The sequence below is a fragment of the Macadamia integrifolia genome, chromosome 14, assembly GCF_013358625.1.
Source record: "Macadamia integrifolia cultivar HAES 741 chromosome 14, SCU_Mint_v3, whole genome shotgun sequence".
Classification (NCBI taxonomy): Eukaryota; Viridiplantae; Streptophyta; class Magnoliopsida; order Proteales; family Proteaceae; genus Macadamia; species Macadamia integrifolia.
This window is the reverse complement of record NC_056570.1, coordinates 7,320,276-7,342,709: the sequence shown is the minus strand read 5'-3', so window position 1 is coordinate 7,342,709 and position 22,434 is coordinate 7,320,276.

Genomic DNA, 22,434 nt, shown 5'->3' with positions numbered 1-22,434 from the left:
AATTAATTAAGAAATCCTTTTTTTTTTTTTTTTTTTTAAGGTTGGGAGAGAGGGGGGGTAGAGAGATTTTCAGTTTCTTATCATGTTACTATTGGTGATCTCATTTTTTATTTTATTTTTTGGATTTGATCCATTTTTTCGTTGATCCAATTGAGTTTCGATTTCTACTAGTTTCAAAAACCCCATTCTTAAACCAAACCGATAAAGGTTCAATTCTATATCGATTGAACCAATTGATTTTAGTCATTCCAACCAGTTTGTGCTGATCTTTGACACCCTTAGGCTAAGGGAAAAGGAAACTCCCCTCGTTTCTAGCTTCTTATCGGGTTACTATTGGTCTCAATTTTTTTTTTCCAACTTCAATCAATGCATTTTGTTGGTCCGATTGAATTTCAATTTCTACCGGTTCCATAAAACCCCAATCTTAAACCGAACCGATAAAAATTTGATTCAATATGGACTAAACTGGTCAATTTCATCCGGTCCAATCGGTTCAGGCTGAACTTTGACATCCCCCTTGTTTCTTTTGGAGATGGAAATTAGTTCCAATCAACAATTCTGAAGTGTGAAAGGCCTTCATCTTCTAGTGATTCCCAAGGTCCACAAAAAGAGTTGAGAGAATAAGGTAGTTTGAAAAGGACCAAGGACTTCCCTTGTCTTCGTTTAGGCCAAATCTGATACTTCATTGGGTCTGGATCCTCTATTAACCAGGTCAGAATACATGGGCAGATGGGCTTAGTTCACATGGCAGTAACACACAAAGGGGAACAAAGACAAAATCTGTTACGAGAAAAGCCAGGGTTTGATGAGTGAAGACACACTCCCTCCTCTTTGTTTCTTTCTTTCTTCATATGGTTTTGTTTTCTTTCTTCCATCAATCAACACCTTAAATAAAGGGTAACCCCTACCTCTCCTTCTCTTTTTTTCCTTATTTTGTGTTTTGTGGTTTCTTTGGGGGGGATCCAACCCTTATTTAAATGCTGGTTGTCTTTACTTGTAACCATTCCTCAACTCTCAAGGGAGAGACTTTGCGTAGCTTCAAAGCTTATATGAAGTCATATAATAAGAATCTCATACACTTGAAGTGGATAAATGGATTCGATTGTTTGTTATCCTTACATAGAAAGATGGATAGAACAGACCCAAATGGTCACTGCAAAGAATTATTATGGCCACCTTCTTCCTAAGGAATCAATGCCTCAGCTTCTGCAAGGAAAACACAAAAATTATCAAGAAATAATACTATATATAAGGGGGACCAGATCGCAGTTGTTTGGCTATCGGTTAGAAGTGTCTGCCTTGGGTTGTTGTTTCAGCTAGCAAGAAGCTACAAGCATGTCTTATTTAGGGTTCACATTCCATTTTCATCTTACTGTGATGTTCCATCAAATGAACCTTGATGTGTTTGTTACACCTTAGGCTGTGTTTGATAGTCATTCTGTTCTAAAAATGACGTTTCATGTCAAAATCAGAATTTTCCGTTTCTATGTCAAAATTTCTTTTTGAAACGAAACTCAAAAGTTGGAACATGCTTATCACATTCCAACATTTCTTGTTTCTGGTGTTTTTCTTTTTTTCCCGGTTCATTTCAAAAAAATGGAAAAACAGACCATGGATACCAAACAGAAGATTCCCGTTTTCTTATTCCCATAAAACGAAAAAACGCCAGAAATGTTTTTTCGAATGACTGCCAAACACAGCCTCATATGTTTTCAAAGGTGATTCTTAATGTGAGATCATAATCATACCTATAGACTACGTTTGGTAACATTTTTATTCCAGAAACGACATTTCTTGTCAATAATGGAAATTTTAGTTTATATGTCAAAATGTCGTTTTTTTTTTTTTTAACGAAACTGGAACAACAGAACAACCTTTTATTGTTCCATCAATTCTCGTTTCTATCATTTTTTTTTTTTTTTCACTTTTTGTTCAAAAAAAAAAACGAAACACACCATAAATGCACCGAACGATTTATTCCGTTTTTCGTTCACATAAAACGTAAAAAGTCCAGAAATGTTTTTCTAGTACATTATCAAACGCAGCCATAGTCTAAATGGGGTGGATGAAAGAATTTCTTTCTTCATCAACGGTGCAGATTCTTTGTGAATGGAATCAGCGAATTGGACTTAATCCTAAAGAGCATAGGTTATATTTCATAAACATGGAATGGGCCACTTCCATGATGGAAGCCCAAAGCCCACTGAATAAGAACTGGGTATTTTATTACGTGAAGTTTCCTCGGGGCAGTGTTTATATAAATAGTGGATTTCAGAGGAAAGAGAGAATGTGGGCCCTCACTAAAATTAAGAGGGCAGAATCCGCACACAAATGGAGTGTGAGTCTTTTACCTTCGTAGATTATAACTATAAATAAAAACGGGACGGAGCCAGAGACGTTGGTTATGAAAGAGGCATGGGTCGGGAGACTAAGAATCTCGTAGGCCATCAATGGACCAGCCGAAAGTGAGTGGGCCTCAAACTATTGGGCTAGGATAGTCCAGGCCTAAGCTGTTGTAAAGAGGGATTCCCTAAACTCTACTTTCTTTGGCCTCTGGTTTGCATATCTCCAAGCCCCACTTTTCTTGGGCTCTATTTGTTCTCCGCCAAAACCAGGGTTCCCCACTCATGAAGGGATTTCCACTATCACCAGGACGGGGGGTGGGTTCGTTTTGTTTCGGGTCGTGTCGTTTTGCTATGTGTGTGGGTGCATGGGTCTTGCTGCCTTTTAGTTTTCTTTTTTCTTTCAATAAATACCTAAAGGGAGAGGTGGGTACGTTAGCATTTCTATGTCTATGTCTATGTCTCTCTTCATATGAAATGACCTCACTTCTTTGAATTTGTTGCATCTCATTGGTGTATTAAACAATGTTGTTTGCTTAGAATAGCCTCTCCCATAAATTCCACCAAAAAATAAATTTTCTCTCCCATAAATTAAACTCATGTGAGAGGGCATACGGGAAATCAGTTGTGTGGGAAACATTTTTTTCATATTCTTAGGAAAAAAAAGGATGACCCCATTTCTTATTATGAACTTTTATGCCACGAGCGCTAGAATTCATTTCAAATGGCTTTCAATTCCAAAGGGGGAAAAGTTTCCCACAATGACACGAAGGGTGGGGCTCTTCTATGGCAAGGTGGAAGTGATAGTGCACATTTGACTGCTTGGAGCACCTTGAGACGTGCGTCAATGTGTTGGGGTCCATGTGTGGGTGCTTCCGGCCGTTGGATGTGCGTTACCACCCCTATAGTGTCGGAAGGGAGCTGGATCCTAATATCAATATAATATCACCTTCTCACATGAGATTATTTTATTATTTTTTCTCTCCTAACTTGATCATGTGAGCATAGTTAGCAAATTCGGATTCGGGAATTATTCGGGCGGAGAATTATTCGGAATAATTCGATTGATTAATTTAAGGATTCGGTCAAAAAAGCTTACTGGGTTTTGTTTTTTTGTTTTTTTGTTTTTTTTGGTTTTTTTTTTTAAATACTGTTTAAGTGGACCGAATAATTCGGTTTAATTTGGTTCGGTCCGAATTATTCGCGTTTTATATTCACTTTTGAAAAAATCGCAAATTTTACCGAATTTTATCTTTAATTCAGATTCGGTCAGAATTTTTGATTAAATTCGAAAAAATTCGGTTCGACCGAATTATTCAGCCGAATTGATAACACTGCATGTGAGTCCCATGTAAATGATGTCATTCTCCACATTGTCGTTGAGGTGGGGTGATAGATTCCATCCCCAGATTGGTTTCGAGGGAAACCTTCTCCTTTTCAAGACACGCTGCCATTTAATTATCCGCTCAAAGTTAGACCCAACCAAAATAAATAATGGGCCTATGTAGAGTCGCAATCCCAACACACGAACATGTGCAAAGATGGGAGAAGATTACCATTGCTTTGATACAAAGATGAAACACAAACATCGAACAGATTAGTTTATCGTATCGGATTGGGTATCGATCAGTTCCAAAACCAATATCAATACCAATAAATATCGGTTTGTATCGGACATTTTTGCTCTCAAAGATATATTAATATGGATTTTGAGCATTTTACATTGTCTGTACTGTATCACCAATCTGGCATCGAGAGATATTGGTATCGGTGTCAGCCTATACCGATACGGATTGGCTGTAAATCCTAAAACCCTGGCCATTTCTGGCACGGCCTGGAATTGGCACCGCTATTGTATCCATGGTTGAGCCAAGCCCATGGATAGAGAAAACCACTAGGCCATACTTGGGCCTTGATTTTTCTCCCCCACCGGCTTACTTCTATTTAATTGGGGAAAATCTATGAGAGAGTAAGGCCAAATTTTCCTCCATCCTATTGTACGAAGTCGATAATGCTCCTATTGTTTCCCAATACCCTTTTTATACCGTCCGATACCCTTGTTAGGAGGAATTCTCACGTTCACCATAGGTGAAAGGAAACATATGCAAGTAGGCCTTCCATTCCCTATTCTTCATCCAAATTTCATCCAAAAACTTATAAATTTGAGTTTCCTAAAGATAATAGAGATCCTTCAATCTATGTAAAGTTGAGTCATATAGGCAAATTCTCCTTAAGTTATTTGAACATCCCAGTATAAATATGCAATCGGGTTGACCATACGTCTTCAGCTCTAAGATAAAACAACTCTTCAACTACTTAAGGTGCACTCCAAAAGTGATTACAACAACGATATCTGAAGGTAATACTCAATATTTGTTCAAGACAAGAAGGGTAGAAAACAATATACATTTTAAGCCAAACAAAGTCTTTTGTGGATGAAGAACAATTTCAGAGAACAAAGCGAACAAAAAAGATTGGACTAGTAGAACATTCTTATACGCTATTGTGTATCAAAGAACAAATCCCATTATGACTTCTATATTTATAGATGTAGAGGTGATTGTACGTGTCTTTCTACGTGCAAGTATGTTTGGTTCATGAAATGTCTCTCCATGTAGTGTAAATACATACAAATATATTTGTATGTGTGTATCTTCAATGGAGGGGTGTGATTATATGATTTTGGAGCCAAAACTTTATATGTCCATCATTTATTTCCTCCCAAACCAATATGGGACTTAATTTTAAGAAGGTTCTTTTGTTCCTTTACAAGTTCCCTGTTATAATTCATGCCAAAACAAATACAAGGAGAAAATGTTTTAAATCTTTTGAAAATTAAACTTTATAATAAAATTATAATATTGAATAACTTAAATCCAACAATAGGTCCTCTTATTTAGGATATAAAATTAAACCTAATTTTTTTAATAATGAATTAAAAAGTATGTTTAAAGTTGAAACAAAAGTTTTCTTTCATTGTAGATGAAGGGAATCCCACCACTAAGATGCTATAATGACATGCTCCTTTGTATATGAATATCTGAACTACCTCCCCACTGTTTCAAGAGTCATATTTAAGCACTAGAACCCACAAGTAAAAGATGTTCTCTTCTCATCATAGGTGACAAAAAACTTGATCCTAAAATTTAATATAATGAAAGAAAAAGACAAAGCCAAAGTCAAGATGACGATCAACTTAATGACAATTATCATAGTCAATTGCTGTCATATAAGCATTAGAAGTCCAAATGGGTACAGCCGAAAGAAGTTAAAAAAAGATTCTTATAATGCCAAGCGGATATTCCTTACCAAAAAAAAAAAGTGGATATTCCTTTCCATGCCATTCCACATAATGAGCTATAAAACCTATACTGACACATTCTCTCCTCAAACAAAATATAGGTTTTCTACTAAATGAATCCACCTCCCATCCTCTCATTGGTGAGGATTTTTTGGAAAAGCTCTACCCTAAATTAAAAATATGGTACATGATTTATTAGACAATGTAAGAGAGAGAGAGAGAGAGGGGGGGGGGTTCTTCTAGACTTTTTAGTTTTGGATGGAAGTGCTGTTTTAGAATATAGACTTGTATACAAGAAAAGCTGGTGGCATTCATGTGCCTTCCACCTGTTAAAGGCCATTGTCCAACTAGACATTCACGTAAAAGCTAGAAATGGTTTCGTGTCTCCCTCCATCTCCTTTTGACCAACTCTGTCGTCCCATCAGAGATGGCCCTCACCCTCATGGCCTCATCTCATACCCTCACCTATGTCGGCACAAATTAAAAATTTCTCTTTAGGTAGACCAAAACTATTGAACCAAAGTTTGTCGTGTATATATATATATATATATATATATTATTTTACGCACGATCGTGTATGTATACAATTGTATTTTGCAGTCGTTGAATAAGAATAACAGCAAAAAAGTGATCATATATATTTTTTTCTCTCATCTAACAATTAAAGGTACAATCATTTACCTCTAACCAATAAAACTTGGTATGAGCCGCAAATTCAAATGTCTTAAGCTTGATTCCCACTAAGAAAATCTTGGGTCACTCACACGAAATGTTTAGTGCTCTTCATAACTTTCACTGAAAATTGAATGATTTTTATTTAACCCTGGTATGATCCGATCCATATGACCATATGGTTATGGGGTCATTATGAATTCCCAGGACTTCTTAAATACTCATAGTTAGCCAAAAAAATAGTTAGAATCATTTACAGACACAGCCGTACATAAAACCTTTTGCCAAACCCATTACTTTATCACCTGTTTGTTTCTCCCCTAACATCAATTCATTATAGTTGTGTAGATTTCAACCTTCAACGTATACAATTTGTGGCTGTGGAACTCTTAATGGCCCAATAAAAAATTATTCCAACAGATCACACCCACCATTTCTATTGATTCCTTATGGGTCACGGACTCACGGCTGCATTGGTGGAGAATCTTGTTTTCTGTCTTTGGAAATCGAAATATGTGACTTTTATGTCCCATCATGGTTGAAGGTATTGTTATCCTATCAGCATGCCTAGGAAAAACTTTCAACAAAAGATTACTTGTACCTAAAACCAACACAAGTGGGTAGGTAGAGACTACTTTAAGGGTGCAAGAATTCTTTCTAAGGAACTCGGTAAAATAACTTTAGAAAAAGGGGTGTCTTCACAAAGGGGGTCTAGTGGCCAAGCCCAGACGACTGTTTTGAATTAGAATTGTTCATAACTGATCTAATCCATTGTACTTCATTTTTGGTAGATTCTGGTACATTTTGAACCGAATTATAATCTTGCTAATCAATATGATCCTCGACTCTACTTTTCTAAATCTTGTACAATTCAATGCCATAATAGTTGTATCAATACAAGGGAAGGTAAAATGGTCCAAAGTTAGGATATTTTGTGTAGGGATGTCAATCGATTGAGCTTGATCGATTTCGATTGGGCATAATTGTCCCCCACTAATTTAAGGCCTCACACTGTTTTCGCTCATTTAGGTAATTGGGAATCATGGACCATGGCATGGACATGTGTCTATTCGACTGATCAGTTTCTAGTCCATAATTGTGCTCCATGTAATTAGGTCGTTAATCAAGCTTTAAATGGGCAAATTGATTAATTAAGTTATAAATGGAACATAAATGAGCTCTAATCAGGTCAAATAGGCTTAAACAATCTAATTGGTCCTATACATGGTTGGTCATTGGTTGTCACGATATTCGATCCACATCGCACCAACACCGCTCGATTGTTAATCAGTTAGTGCTTGAACCCAAAAGTTTAGTAATCGATTGGACTGGGCTTGAGGATCAACCGATCAGTTCAGGTCGAACCTATTACGGCTTGCTAAATTTTGACACCCCTAATTTTGAGAGGCAAAACGATCCAATCTATCTCTGTATTTACGATTGATACATATCAATACCGATATCAATACCTAAGTTTTTTTATTTTTTATTTGATTTTGTTATTATTATTTGATTTTTTTTTTAAGAAGATATCTAAGACCTATGTTAGATTTACCTACCATTGTTATAAAGTAGTCATTAATTGTTAAATCAGTCAAGCTTAGAGTAATAACTAAAGAGAAGAAAGTAGGTCTGGTTCCCTGCCCTTTTTCCTTTTTTTCTTTTTTTCTTGGTAGGGGTCAGGTTTTCCTTCAAAAGAAGAAAAAAAAAGGGGGAGGGGGTGGGGGGTTTGAGTGATGTGTGATTCTTTGTATGAAAATGCACTTATGCAAAGTGGCAGTGCGTGTATTCCACATATTATATAATCTTTTTCTTCTTAGCTGTCTTCTTCACCACGCCCTTTCCTGGTTTCATGGTTTCTTTCATTCACAGATCTCTCCATCCTGATAGTGATTTTCTTATTAGAGTGATAACTGATAAGTAGTCTCTACTTTTCACAGCGTAAAGGGTAAAAGGTTCACTTTATCATTCACGTGTTTGATTTGACACTGCTTAATAATTTTTTTTTTCTCTCTCTCTCTCTCATATTTTTCTTTTCCAACTTTTTTTAATTCCTCTTGTTTGGTTTCTTGCGATTGGTTTCAAAGAAAGCAAATGGAAAAAGTCAAAAGATGAATAGAGAGAAAGAAAAAGGATTTGTAAAAGCTTGTGTTCCATTAAAGTGACACAATTCTGTTCACAATCTTAATTTCTTGCTGATCAAGGACCTTTATGAATAGATTACTTGAAGAAATGGAAACTAGTGGGATCAGTTTCCCACTTTTACTTCTCCATTTTGTTTACAAGAAGGGAAAAAAGTTGAAATAAATATTATGATGTTTGGTATGTATTCTACGAATAGATTTATTAGTATTTAGAACGTATTTTGATATTTATTCTCCAAATAGAATTTTTGAGTTTAGAACATATTTGAAGCGAGAGAATAGATAAGAATTGGTTTCAAAATGTGCTTTAGACCCATAATTTATTCCTATAATACATACCAAACACAATCTTATATTTTCAATAGATATAAGATACGAGATTTATTTCACCCGTTCATTCACCATGTGAGATAATGACGGTAAGAGTTCAATCATATATGGTCACTTCCTCTATGGAGAAGGATTTTTCAAGAAAAAAACCTTTACTTAGATAATGGAGAAAGTTTTTGTTCACCCTAAAGGATGGTTCAAGACCCAACATCCTAGGTTTCTCAAAATACCCTTCTGATACCGTCTTACACCCACACCCACACCCACACCCACACCCACACCCACGATTCTCATTCACCATGGGTCTAATAAAACTCAATCACCTAAATATTACATGTCTTTTCTTATGTATTGTTTTGACCTGGAAAACAAATCCAAATTAGTGTCAAAAAAAAGGGGGGAGAGAGGATTCATGGGGGCTGGGATGGGAGGAAAATTGAAATCATTTCCAAAATGAAGAGAGAGAGAGAATGACACAGGCTAGGCAACCCAATAGCATACCAGCCATGGTTTCAAGTATCAATATCAGCTGAGACAGATCTCCGATCCTTGATCAATCCGGATTGGTTACTCGTATCGTTTTAGGGGTAAAACAGTAAAAAAAAAACGTACCTTTTTGAAAACAATAGGCAAAAATGATCGATACCCACCGATCGTCTTTGATACTAATCCGGACCAGATTGGATCGATATCAGCAGAGACTGATACCACTATAATCCATGGTACGAGCTTTTTCTCGAAATGAAAATAAATATTATTAACTGAACTTCATATCGAAGGAAGGAACTCTTTTCTTTGTTGAGCTGTCTTCTGTTTTTAAGAATTTGAAAACCTTATTATCAGGCTTGAATGTGAAACCCCTTTCTTAGGGAAAAAAACAGAAGCTTTTGAATTGAACTTTTCCACATTAGTAAAGAATGATGTAAATTCTTTACAGACAACAAAACTAAAAAAATTTGAGCACTAACCAACCTATCACATGCCATACTTTTTTTTTTTAAATACAAAAATGCCTTATTGATTGGACAAATCATGGTCTAAGTTCCTTAGAGAGGTACAGAAAGACTAATGCAGAAGAACTGGAGGCAGATAGACCCATCAAACTTTTAGAAAGAGGGATAACTAGCAAGTTGCATTATTTTATAATAGGTACTTTTAGCTATATAAAAGAAAGAAATGAAAAAGTTCTCTAAGCCTAATGTGAAAGATAAATTTAAAGAGAACTTTTAGAAAGAGTGATAACCAGTGGGTTGAATTCTTTTACAATAGGTACATCTAGCTATATAAGTGAAAGAAGGAAAAAACAGTACTCTAAGCCGGCTGTGGAAGATAAAAAGTTCTCCCATAGATTAGGATTATCTCTCTATCTTTCTCCTCCTCAAGTGAAATGATCTCTTTGCCTCCTTGAACAAAACTATTCCATCGCTCTTCATTGGTGTTATTAGGAATTTAGCCCCATAATGACTATTAATTAACCTACAACCACCCTTATACACCTAGGTAGAGGTGTCAAAACTTAATATGAACCAATGAAACCAAACAATATCGAATTGAATCGAAATGATATGACCTTATTGGATCATGTTTTGGGTTGAAGATTTGTGACATTGAAACCAAATTGGACCGCATTGAAACTGTTAAGATATTGAAATGAACTTAAAAAATTGTATTGAAATTGATATAACTCGATAAGAAATCGATACCAACTCGAGATTCATTAAAAACACTTTTTTTTTCCATACTTTTTAATATAATTACATGGTAAACCGAAATCAAACCAATAGTAAAAACTGATAAGAGAAACCAAAAGTGGTGCATCCAAATTAGTTCATGTTCCGATTTCACTCATTCTCACACCGAAATCAATGAAACCAAACCGAAACCAATCCAAACTAATCGATTGACACCTCTACACCAGCGTGTCCCTCCACCTACCAATTCGAACTATTGAGATCATGGTTTCAAGTATCAATATCGTATCGACCGTATTGCATCAGTGTTAAGATCGATCCCTAATTGATCCGGATCAGTTACCCGTATCGTTTTAGGGGTAAAATAGTAAAAAATTATACTTAAAAAAAAAAAAAAAAAAAAAAAAAAAAAAAAACCGATCAATATGCATTGATCCAATTTGAATCAATATATCAATACCATCCCTTAAACCTGTGATTGAGATATAAAAACTTTACATGATATTAGAGTAGGTTTTCATCGTATTAGATATGTGTCTGCAGTACCTATTCTCTCACTTACGAGGGAGTGTTAGGAATGTGTATACTTTCTAAGAACACATTGCAAATACTTCAATTTTCGAAGAAACATTATTTAAGATGCTACAACTATATTTCAAGTTTCAACCATTATTTAAAGGTGTTCTTCTTCTTAAAATTAAATATATATTCTTGTTTGAGCATGGCTTCATTCAATGAACTTATAAGACCTTCACAGTAGGTCATAGACCATTTTGCAAGTTGCAGTTCATACATATATATACATGCATGGAACCTAAAATCAAGGACGATACAGACAACCAAACACATCATCTCTACAGTTTTGTCTGTGACCTGTGGAGCTTCAGCCTCCAGGGAATCCTAAGATCCATCATTTTGCCCTCCTGAATCTTTGAAACCCTGTGCTGTAGTAAGTACGCTGTTGTAAGATTTCTTTGTCTCTTATGGAAGAAAATAGCTGCTATAGCGGCTTTCATACTCATTCATCAGTCACTTGTTAGGATTTGAGTAAAACTTACGTACAAAAGACTAACCAAGGAGGAATATCCAATTTGGATTTGGATCCTCTCTAACGGCTTTATGTTCAACAGTTTTTTAATCAGAGATATGAGCATTGGCTAAGCGTTAATCACCTGAGTGTTGATTTGTGTGCCTATGTGAGGTTGGAGGAAAAGTCGCTAAAGAATATTTCAATTCATCCAATTTTTTACAAATCATCTGTTTTCATGTTGAATCTTAGGCATCGTTTGCTGACGTTCTTTAGAAACGTGTTTTTTCATTTTTCTATGTTCATAAATGGAAAAACACCTCAAAAATTGTTTGATAAACCTAATTCATTTCTCGTGTTTTTTCAAATATAGATAGAAATTTACGCTTATTTCTATGTCTAGAAAAAGGTTTGACAAAACAATTGAGACTTGTTTTTCCATTTCTTGGAATAACTTGTGGGCCCAAAAATCAATGGACTCCAGATTAAAAATTGTATCTCACAACCCATCATTTACCCTACTTAGCGGTTTTCCAAAGTTCAAAGATTCTCTAGGGAAACGAGAAGGAATATACTGAATTTTTGTTTTACTAGTGGAAGCCTTAAATCCACATTTATCGATTCCTTTGTGGATTTCTTCCAATTCTCTCCAAACCTTTATGAATTGATTATTGAATCGTTGTTGGGGATGGAAGTTCGAATTCCCCAACAAAACATACACCGACCCAAGAAATTTAACTAACCCTACTCAATTCGAGAAACAGGTTTATCAAACACCAAAAAGTGCGTTTCTATTATTTATAGACACAGAAACAATAGAAACATTATCAAACGGTGTCTTAATAATAAAAACGTTATCAAACAGTGTCTTAATAATCTCCTCCCCTAAGTGAGCGCATCTTTTTCAAAACGAAAGCACAATTATAAGAGATTTTTTCCATTGTCCGAAAGCATATCGGTTTGATCTAGTACTAAACCAATTTCGATTTAATATTAAATCAAACCAAAACCAAGACCAAAACCAAAACTAAAATGTAAGCTGAAGCTAGGTTATATCGTTTAAATTTTTTGGTTCGGTTTGGTCTTAGTGTTCTTTCGTTTCAGCCCCATTCATTTTCTTTGTTGCATATTAATATTTAAAAAACAACAATAATAATTTTTTGATTTCGTAGCAGTTTCCTATCGTCTTTTTTCATCAGTTCTAGAGTTGGTTTGGTTTCCAGCTTCGGGCGGGCCATTTGATCCATCCAATCTGTTTGGTTTTTTAACTGGTCACTAAAATCCCGATACAAAACCGGGTTCACTTTTGGTTTGATTCGGTTCAATTTTATTCAATCGATCTCGATCAATCCAACCGGTTCGGAGGTTTCATGGTTTCGTTTCCTTTCAGCTGCATGCCCATGATGGCTATATGGCTTTATCGTACCATGTCATATCATGAAGTCATACACATATAGGAGACATATCACATCCCCTGAATCGGCATCAATCTTTTCAAGTCAACAGATTCCAATCTCACGATTCCTTGAACAGTGACAAATCTTTCAGCAGATTTCCAGAGTCGGTTAATCTGCCCATTTCTCGTCCATGTCGAAAAGGTTTTTTGTTGGTTTCCAACGTGGCAGCCGCCCAATCGTGTCACAATTAAACGACACGTGTAATAGCCCATTCTGCACTTGTTCCGGTTTAGCTGCGGCTGCAGCTGCTAAGCTCGGCTTCAATTTCTGCGGCTAATGTATCGGGGATTGGCTCCTCCTTTCGGTGAGTAATGGATAGTGATCGTACATCTAAGGATGTGGATCTAAAATCGAAATCGTTTATCGAAACCCAATAGAATCATTTACATCGAAATTGTAAAATCATTTAGTAAATGGTTCGGTTTTGGTTTTAAGTTTAAGGCCGATTAATTAAATGTGTTGAATCCGTTTTAACCGTTTAACCCGTTGGTTTTAAACTGAATTGAAACCGTGAAAATCGAACAATTAAAACCATCAAAATCAATCTGATTAACCCGTTTAACGATTAAGTAACCAACTTTTGGAGGTAATATTTTTTCTTTTAACCTCGTATGAAATTTTTTGGATATTAGTTTCATATTCTAAGTAATTGTTTCTTCCTTTATATAGTTAAGACGGATGAAGAGGAATTATTTGAAGCCTTGGAAGATGTGTTTTCAAAGCCTTCTACTCCTATTTCAGCATCATTTACCACAACTACCGGTGTTCATTAGTAGTTTTGTTTGCATTTCACTTTCTCAATGTAATATTTTATTTTGCTTAGTTGCTTGGTTGTTTTAACAAAACATAATGGTTTGCATTTCACATTCTCAAGATTGAATCATTTATCACTAAAAGCAAATTTTAGTAAACATGCAAATAAACTAGCAAACTGATAGCTAATCGTTTAGAAATCGTATGGAATAAATCGAAACTGAAACTGTTTAAAACCATGAAACTAACCGTTTAAAAATAGTGGAACAAAAACCGTTTACTAAATGATTGCAATTTTAGAAAATGTAATTATTTAGTAAATGGTGCGATTTTGGTTTCAGCCAAATAAATGTGAACCGAGCCACACCATTTAAACCGAAACCGAACCGATTAACACCCTTACGTACATCTAGTCTGTATCATTCCATGGATATGGTATTAGCTAAGTATCGAAATTGTGGCTAGTAATACTATGTGGTATTCATCGACATCTTGAACCATGGTAGTGATTGACTAAGAACTCAAGAGCAAGGTGAGAAAGTTTGGGTAGACAAAAAATTGTTTTCTTTGATTGGTGGCTAAACGATGAGATGGTCTAAATGTGACCCCCCGTCCCCCTCTTTCTCTCTTATATCCTGGGGTCACGGGGCAACGCTATGAACAAATTTATGTTCACTGTGGTTTTAGTAAAACTCAATCCAAAAAAAAAAAAAAAAAATTTGACAAGTAAACAACCTTATAGATATTAAACAGATAGGAAAAGGAACTCTATTAAGAAGCATAACCTACACCAGTGCTCCCATTTGTCTCTCTCTTCTCTTCTTTTTATATGAAAAGACATCGCTGCCACTTATTTTGGATTGAAGAGAGAGACAGACACATTAGCAAAAGCCATTCTCCTGGATAGGGAACTGCTTTTTTATTAGATTTAGATTTCTTTTAGAATAGTTATCTATGTAACAATAGAAGGCGATATTAAAAAATCACAAGACAATTCTGAGTCATTCATTTTTATTTTATATTTTTAATATAAACCAATTATTTCCATTCAAATCGAGAGAGTGCACAATAATGTCTACAGTACTAGACTCTGAAAATGTGCGTGGATTAGACTTTGAAAATGTGCATAGGATGTGTGCTAGTACAGAAAAACATATTTTATTGAATCAGACTTTAAAATTTGACATGACTAATCTAGACCATGGCGTTTTTATCCAATAATTGGAATTGATATATCATTGCTAAAAAACAAAAGTTGATATATCATTTGTTTACATGGCAAAAATAAATAATTTATAGCATTTAAAAATATGAACCAACCTTTATGACATGACAATAATATGGTATGTATTTAAAACACATACATACAGAGAGGGGGGTTGTCAAAACACAACATGATTATGTGAAAAAAAAAAAAAAAAACCGCACCCCTTTTTAGCATCTCACTGTATAGAGAAGTTTGCCCCTTATATTATGAAGTCGAGTAATTTCGTTTAATTATAGTCCCAATGTATTTTTTTTTGGTAAAAACGGTCCTATATATTTATGCGTGACCAGTGCAAGGAGTCCAATTTACATAGATCAGAAATCCAAGGAGTAGAAGAGGGCCAAACCATCCTGCACGCTAAGGAGGTGGTTTTCCGAGCTAAGGAGTCAGCGACGCTGTTAGTCTCCCTAGGAACATACTTGAATGAACAAGAAAGAAAAAAGGTAACCAACTATTTGATGTCCGTCCAAATACCGAAAACTTCAAGTTTGGGATCCGCATGGTTGCTGCTTAAGATAGTGGCAAGCTCAAAATTATCTGTTTTCAATTGCTTCAGCAATACTATGTAAGAGCCCACACCGAATTGCAATTGCTTCTCCTTGAAGAATAGATGAGAAAAAAATTGGCTCAGAGATAGCAAACTTGGGGACACCGTCGGAATTTCTCAGAATAAATCTCACTCCAATCTTCATCTTGGACATGGTAGCGTTAGTATTGAGTTTATAAAAGGAGGGGCAGGGAGGACACCAATGTACTGAACGGTTAGAACCAATTTGTTGTGGATTCTGAGAACAATGTGTATTGGGTGCATGGCTACTGCAAAACTCATCAAACTCTTTTTCAACATATGAGATTATCTCCCTGAGTGAGCGATCTCTACCATTGAAAATGAGATCATTACGAGCCAACCATAGAGCCCAACAAATGTAAGATGCCAGACCAGATATCTCATTCCCCAATTGCTTTCCTGCGGCTGAGAAATAACTCCACCCTTGAATAGTATTAATTAAATGAGGATCCCCGGATGGAGGGCTGAAACCCAATCTAGAACCATACCATACTGCCCGAGCAAAGCTACAATTGAGAAAAATATGATTTATATTCTCGTTCTCATATCCACATCGAGGGCAAGTTGGATTGAGAGGAGCATTCTAACAAATCAGAGCTTCAGCTGAAGGGAGACCATCAGAGCATGCTCTCCAAACCAAATGTTTAACCTTGGGCATATCCTGAGCACTCCAGATTTTCCGCCAAACAACTTTCGATGGGAAGTATTGACGTCTATTGGTAGAAGAGGAAGGAATAAGACATTGAGCATTATCTTTCATATTGCAGATGTGATGATAAGTAGATTTAACTGAATAAATGCCATTCTTTGAAGCTCCCCATACTCGGCAGTCTTGGCGAGGGAATAGACTTAATTGAATCTTCTTAATGGAGCAACATCCTCAGGATGAAAATGAAGCTATAAGAGGTCCTCCCTCTGTACCCGATTCTCCTCATCAATTAAGTCTGACACCCATTTGCAATTATGATCATTATATTCAGGATGTTGAACCTTAAAATTAGGAGAAGATGGAAGCCAACTATCTTCCCAAATTAGAATATCCTCTCCAGATTCCACCAACCATAGTAGTCCTTTCTCTAAAACCTTCCTACCTTCGAGCACACTTCGCTAGCCCCAAGAGGGAGATGAACCCGCTGTAGCATGGAGAAAATCAGTATTTGGGAAGTATGTACTTTTCATCATTTGAGCCCAGGGAGAGGTAGGGAACTTCCACAACCTCCATGCCAGTTTGCCTAGGAGAGCTATGTTGTGTATGGCAGGGTCTCTGAGTCTCAACCCTCCTTTGTCTTTAGAGCGGCACATTCTGTCCCAAGAAATCTAGCAGATCTTGTGCTTTTCATCGATCCCATTCCAAAAGAAATGAGTTGCCGCCTTTCGAAGAGTAGAATGGTGAGCCGCTGGCAATTTAAAATGGGTGGCAACATAGGTATTCATCGAAAGAGTGACTGATTTCAGTATAATTTCCTTCCCGACATATGACAATAATTTGTGTTTCCAACTCTGCATTCTACCTTCAGTTTTTTTATTGATTTCCTTAAACAACTCAAGCTTGGAAGTACCGAAATGTATGGGAAGTCCCAAGTATTTCTTTGGAGGAGTTCTATAAGGGATTTTCAAGATACGTGAAAACCAACGTTTGAACTTCGCCACCGTGTTGGGACTGAAGACTAAACAAGATTTTTGGAGGTTGACTTGCTGTCCACTAGCCAAACAATACAACTCCAGGCAAGACTTGATAATCTGAATTTCAGTAGGATTGGCTTCCAAGAAGATTAGAGTGTCATCAGCAAAAAGTAGATGAGATAGGGGTTCACTTCTATTACGAATTTTCATGCCATGTATAAAACCATCATTTCTAGCCTTGTGGAGAACTGCACTCAAGGCTTGGAAGCAAATCACAAAGATTGCCGGAGACAAGGAGTCGCCTTGGCGAATGCCTTGTGAAGGGGTTATAGCACCACGAACCGAGCCATTGATAATCATCTTATATGAGACTGAAGAAATGCATGAGAGAACCATTGAAATCCACTTCTGGCAAAACCCCATTCGAGTGAGTACCCCCTCTATAAATCTCCATTCAAGCCTATCATAGGCTTTCTTCATGTCTAGCTTCATTGCCACATATCTTCTTTTACCTTTCTTCTTATGAAAAATATAATGGAAGGCTTCGTGGGCACGGAGGATGTTATCAGATATAAGGCAATCAAGAACAAATGCTGATTGTGCAGGAGAAACGACTTTATCAAGGATGTTCTTCAAGCGAGAGGCCACAATCTTTGTCACAATCTTCACAACCACGTTACACAAGCTAATTGGTCTGTAGTGGTCAACAGATTCAGGGTGGTCATGCTTAGGAATGAGACATATCATAGTATCATTAAGATCTTTAGGCATCACTCCATCATTGAAGAACTCCTGTACAAAATGAAAGATATCAGTATTGACAAGGTCCCAGTAATTTTGAAAAAAGGCTGGTGGTAGGCCATCTGGCCCAGGGGATTTAAGGGGGGCCATGAAACCCAATGCCGCCTTGATTTCCTCAAGCCCAGGTTGTTTACACAAAGATTCATTATTAGCCACATTAATAACAGGGGATATAGTCTGTAAAACAACTTGGAGAGCAAGTTCATTAACTCCTTTAGAGCAGAGAATGGTTTTGTATTGATCCACCACCTCATGAACTATTTCCTCTTCATTTTGAGTCCATTCACCAAAGCCAGTTCTGAGTTTAAGGATTTTATTCCTATTACGTCTCTGAAGGGTGGAGGCATGGAAAAATTTAGTGTTTCGGTCCCCACTCTATTATAGTCCCAATGTAACATCCATGTTTACATAGAGTAAATCATTTTTTGATATAAAATTGATTGTAATTAAAAGTTTTGCAAAGGAAGGAACGATAAACATTACATAGGTTTTACCTTCCTTATTACCTTCAATCAAATTCTAGAAATCAAATGAAAACATTTAGTAAACCCTTATAAAGTACTGAGTAAATGTGTGCAACTTGCCCATAACATGAGGTCATATATGGAAAGCTTATGAAGAACTATGATTTTCTTTTAAATAATTTTGTGTTACCATATGATAGATTATCTTGTTCACACTAATGTCAAATGTGAGAAGCCAATTCTAGTGGTTTTTTCTTTAACTTCTTTGTCATTTAGGTATGTCCAAATTTTAACGCCATAATCATTATTTTAACGCCATAATCATAATCATGAGCAAATAGCATTTAACTCCTTCCATTTTTTATTGTATCTATAATTTGATACTTACAATAACTTTGGTTTGTTTAGTAATCCAATGAATTAAAAACCCTGAGACCATGGATTTTCATGTTTCCATTTCACTTTTCTCATAAATACTTTGTCGATACAAAATCTATATGTTTTGAATCATACTTTTAAGTATTGGATCGGATTGATCATGGCCGATATCATTACATCTAGACTAACATCGTATCAGTGGTATCAGAAAAGGAGAGGGTAAAATGGTTAAAAAAAAAACCCAAATTAGTATTTTGGGATGTATGCCAATAAAAAAATGATGTTTGATAGAATTGAACTCTAAATTTGACACATGATCAATATAGATCATGTCCTATCTATCCAATGGCCGGAATTGATATATCATTTATCTACATAGCAAAATAAATACTTTATAACATTTAGAAAAAAAAAATACCTTTGTGATAATAATAATTCACCTTTTAGTAATATCTTTAAATATTCCGTAAAAAAATACAAATGACAACAATATGTATTTAACACACACACATATACATATATATATATATATATATAAGAGAGAGAGAGAGAGAGAGAGAATGTGAAAAAAGAATGCATATTTTTTCCAATTATTTCTTCTTTCACTTTTAAATCTTATACTTTTAACTCCTACAACAAAATTGATTGAGTAGTAATAATTTTATGGAAAAACGATGACACATGAAGCATTTCTAGTATGAATATTCTCAAGCATGAGACATCGCTTTTCCATAAAATTATTACTACTCAATCACCAACATACTCCTATTGAATGAGACCCATTAAATTATAATGACGAGTCATACTTTTTACATAAATGATTACATTAAGATTGTTCTATCTATGCCATGAGCAATATCAGTTTACTACTTCCATTTATTATTGTGACTATAATTTGATACATTTACTAACTTTGATTTGTTCAGTAACCCAATGATTTAAAAACCTTGAGACCATGGTTTTCTTGGTCCCCTTTTAACTTTACTCATAAATAGATTTGTAGAAACAAAATCCATTTTATTTTGAATCATGGTTTTATTTGTCGGGATTGGATCGACCTTGATTGATATTATTACCTGACTAATATTGTATCAGTGGTAACAGAACAAGAGAGGACAAAATGGTCCCAGAAAAACCCATACCCATATTAGTATTTTAGGGGGAAAATGGTCCAATCTGATGTGATCCAGTCGATATATAATCGATATCAATGGCAACTGATACCTCATACCATGCACTAAAACCCTATTTTGATCTGATCGTACTACTTTCACCATTCGCCATCTCCAATAACCTTTTCTAATCTTCATCACGAATAGCGTTTTAAAAATCTGGATTATATGATCAAATCGATCAAGGTTGATCCCAAGTTCAGCCGATCTAGATTTTACAACAGTTGATCCATACTGATTTTCTAAGGTTAGGGCATATTTTGGCCGATTCTGACTGTTCTAGGCTAATTCCGCCAATTCCCATATAGATCAGATTGAAATTGGCCAGGACTGATCCAATTCCAGATTCCATTCTTTTAAACCCTGATCACAAATGACCTTAATAAATGGCCACCACCACTGGACAGATGACTCAGATCATCTGAGTAGGTGTTTTTAATGTTTGGTAAGCTTTCACAACCCAAACCTCATTTGGTATTTTCTCCTTATATTTGTGATAAAAGACAGAAACTCAATGATGCGTAATCTTTTTAATTAGATCTTTAAGAATATTAAGAACCAAAAGCTTTAAAAATTGGATATATAAGGAGATCTATAGCCCTCTCAATCTCATTTTCCATAAAGGGGAAAAATACTAGGCTTTTGCGTATATGATAAGGATGTAAAAAATGAAAAGTGATCAATTGAATCAATTAAATTTGACAGCACCAGATCCTCTCTTGGACCATGACCTTCACCAGGAGATTGTTACAAGAGGTTATGGTCCAGGAGAGGATCCGGGTTCAAAATTGATTACATTGAATTGAAACCAATTATTTCCAAAAACACAGATTGATTTAATTGATCAAACTCTTTACTGGTATGATATTGATTTTATTGTTTAGAAATTATTTAAAATAATCAAAATCAATTGAACCAACCATGATGAATATAACAAATTGATTAAAAAGAAAAAACTGAAAACCCCAATAGAACTCTTTTTTTTTTTGGTGGGAAAATCTTCCCCGTAACTTATTTGTTATTTCCTTTCTCTTTAATCATGTGGATTTCATATGGATGATATATTTTTCAAAACATTAGTGTTATATATAAATTCCTCTATTTGCTGTGTGAGAAGACACTCTATTATATATATATATATATATATATATATGAAAAAATGAGATTAGATCAATAATAGACTGATGAAAGACCATTAGAAGAAATCAATTATTTTAATATTGATATAGATCTGCCTGATTGGACCATATCAAACAGATATACACATGTTAAAAAAGAAAGTTTCTATTGCTATATTACCCTTAGGCATCATTTGATAATATTTTCAGAACGTATTGTTTAGTTTTTCTGTGATCAGCAACAGAAAAACACCCAAAAAAGTGTTTGATCAACCTATTTTCATTTCACCTATTTTTGAAACATTAATAGAAGCTTATTTATGTGTCTAGAAAAGGGTTTTACGAAACAAGTCAGACTTACTTTCTGTTTCTTCAAACAACTTGTGGGCAAAAAAATCGATGGACCCTGATGAAAAGTTGCATCTTCCAATCCAGCTTTTACCTTACCTGACGACTTTCCAAAGTTCGAAGATTCTCCAGGGAAACGAGAAGGAATACACTGAATTTTTACTTTGCTAGTGGAAATTTTAAATCCACATCCATCAATTCCTTCATAGATTTCTTCCAATTCTCTCTGAACTCTCATGAATCCATTACTGAATCGTTCATGGGGATTGAAGTTCAAATTCCCCAACAAAATGTACACCAACCTAAGAATCTACCCAACCTTACTCAATTTGATAAACATGTTTATTAAACATAAAAAAATCCGTTTTTATTCCTAAAAATATAAAAAATCGTTTATACTGTTTCTAGACACAGAAACAACAGAAACATTATCAAATGGTGCCATAGACCATACACCATACGCGTATGTATGGAAAGGTAAAGATTCAGAATCAGTACTGACCAATACCAATCCGATCCCAGTTTTAAAACCATGCGATCCAATAGGATTTCTATCGTGAGCATTGAGCCAAATGCGTAAGCCGTCAGCTTCAGACTTCGGCGCATCAAGGCGGTATTTTTCCAGTCCCTTTAGGGCCCGTTTGTTTAGAGGGAAGTTGGGGGTGGGATTGTATGACACATGGGTCCCACATGTTAGTGGGGTGAAGAACCGGAATGGAAAAATGAGGAAAAGTTACTATAGCTTCCCACCCCGACTTTGTTTGGTTGGGTGGGAGGAGAGAGAGAGAGAGAGAGAGAGAGAGGGAGAGTGAGGAGAGAGAGAGGGTCTTCACCTCGGAACCCTCTTTTTCCGATTAGGATGAAACCCCATCGGAGCTTCACAAGGGCGTCTACTTCACTTCCGATTCACAACGGAACAGAAACAGAGAAGGCTCAAGCATCTTCTTGTTCTTGTTCGATTCCCATAACCGCAGCCCC